This window comes from Mustela nivalis (genome assembly GCF_964662115.1).
Source record: "Mustela nivalis genome assembly, contig: HAP1_SCAFFOLD_588, whole genome shotgun sequence".
Classification (NCBI taxonomy): Eukaryota; Metazoa; Chordata; class Mammalia; order Carnivora; family Mustelidae; genus Mustela; species Mustela nivalis.
Window position 1 is genome coordinate 169,498 of NW_028136074.1, and position 2,803 is coordinate 172,300.

A 2,803-nucleotide genomic window follows, 5' to 3' on the forward strand; every position below is an offset into this window, starting at 1 on the left:
GAACTGATTCTATATTCCACTGAAGACCAGGTGGCTTCCATGTGGCATTTTGCCTCTTGCATATTGTTCATCTCCTACAACAAATGGGGGTATGCTCTTTAGTAAACTAATTCAACTCAATTAGAGGCATTGTCTTCAAGGGATAACATCATAGAGACTAGAATCAGAATCATACTTTTGGGAAAATTGGGCCCAGGATTTTTGTTTTGTTTTGTTTTAAGATTTTATTTATTTATTTGACAGGCAGAGACCACAAGTAGGCAAAGAGGCGGGGGGGGGGGAAGCAGGCTCCCTGCTGAACAGAGAGCCTGATGCAGAGCTTGATCCCAGGATCCTGAGATCATGGCCTGAGCCGAAGGCAGAGGCTTAACCCACTGAGCTACCCAGGGGCCCCTGGGCCCAGGTTTTGATGGCTTCTTTCCTCAATCTTATAAAACCTATTTGAACTCTACTGGATGCCAGAACTGCTTAAAAATATTTGGTCTCTTGTAATTTTAACCTTCCAGTATTCAATGCACCTGATCCATGTAATATCCTATAGTATTTTTGTCAAATGAATACTCTCAAAGTGTGTTTCTTGGGAGACACTTTTCAATTGGTTGCTTACATTTCTGCATTTATTATTTGTTCTAGGCCATCCTTTGAAGATGGTTGTATTGAATAGAATTGGAAGACAGAAATAGTATCTTTTTTTTTAACTTAACCTGTTGTGTTTGCAAATATTATCTGCCTCTGTTTTGATTCTTCTTGTGGGAACTGAGGCTCAGAACTGATATATAACTCCCACCCCTACACACACACACACACACACACACACACACAAATACACATACACACACAAATACTGTTAATATTCTGGCTACCTCTATTGCTGTGAATAATAAACTATATTATTTCTGAACCATGAGTCTGCGTCTTCTATCAACACCCAAGAAACTACGGCAGACTCATACACCAGCTTTCAAATAAGGGAAAATAATCTCAGATGCTTTATATTTTTTGATAGTGTTACCTACTTCTGAACATATGACTGAACACATATAAAGCTGGAGCCCTTTCCATTTAGAGCTTCTTCTGTGGAAGAACTATGCATTCACTAGTAAACAAAAGTAGATTCATCTTTTTTTTTTTTTTCCTCCTGACACCATTTCCTCTCTCACACTGTTGCTCAAATTGGATGGAGTCTAAGGTCCTTTGAGGAAATTTTTGTTTAATGACTCAAAATAAAATAGGAAGAGTCTAAAGTGCTAAAAATACTTCTAGATAAAAGGTATAAGATAATGCCAGAAAGGATAGTAATTTTATCTAACAACTGCCTGTTCACCCCTTTTTTGTTCATTAACTAATCTCCAAATTCCTGACTAAATCCCTTTTGTAAGCCAGAATGTGAGCTAAAAACTGGGATTTTAAAAAATTTTCATTTGAAATCCAGTTAGTTAACATATATGGTTGTATTAGTTTCATGTGTACAATATAACATATAGCACTCAGTGCTCATCATGACAAGTGCTCTAATTAACCCCCATCACTTATTTAATCCATCACTCCTTTCAGATCCCGTCAAGTAACCATCAGTTTGTTCTCTGTAATGAAATGTCTGTTTCTTGCTTTGTTTCTCTTTCTATGTCTTATTATTTCCCCTTTGCTTGTTTGTTTTGTTTCTTTTATTCCATATATGAGTAAAGGTATTTGTCTTTCTCTGACTGACTTATTTCACTTTTAGCATTATACTGTCTAGTTCCAACCATGTTATTGCAAATGGCAAGATTTCAGTCTTTTTTATGGCAGAATAATATTCCATTGTATATACATACCACTTATTCTTTATTTATTCATCAATTGATGGATACTTGGGTGCTTTCCATATCTTAGCTTTATAAATAATGCTGCTATAAACATAGGGGTGCTAGAATCCCTTTGAATAAGTTTTCTTATATTCATTGGGTAAATACACACCAACAGGATTGTTGGATCACAAAGGACTTCTATTTTTAAATTTTATGGAAATTCCATACTGCTTTCAAATATGGCTGTATCAGTTTGCATCACCACCAACAGTTCACAATTGTTACTTTTTTTTTTAAGATTTTATTCATTTGACAGAGAGAGATCACAAGTAGAGAGAGAGAGAGGAGGGAGCAGGCTCCATGCCTGGCAGAGAGCCCGATGTGGGACTTGATCCCAGGACCCTGAGATCATGACCTGAGCTGAAGGCAGAGGCTTAACCCACTGAGCCACCCAGGCAGCCCCCACAAGTGTTACTTTTTCACATCCTCTCCAACACCTTTTGTTTCTTGTAGTGTTGATTTTAGCCATTCTGACAGGTGTGAGGTGGTATCTCTTTCTAGTTTTGCTTTGCAATTTCCTGATGATACATGATGATGGACATCTTTTCATGTATCTACTGAACATTTGAATGTGTGCTTTGGGGAAACACTTGTTCATGTCTTCTATCCATGGTTTTATTGGATTATTTGTTTTTGGATGTTGACTAAAAACTGGATATTAAGTAACACACAAGACAGGTTTCTTGAGCTTAAATTTTATTTGCATGAGTATCATTAACAGGAAAAAATATGCATATGTGTATGTACAAGTGTGTTTATGTATACATCTATCTATCTATCCTCTATCCCATGTCTTCTAATTGTGGTAAATCCTGTAAGGTGGGGAATGGGATAGTCTGAAGAAATATGCTTCTGGATATGCTGGGTAAGCAAATTTAATTGCACTCAGATGCATTGGATATAAGTGAATCACTCAAATGAGTTATTTAATATTATATAGAAACAAATTAAAAGTT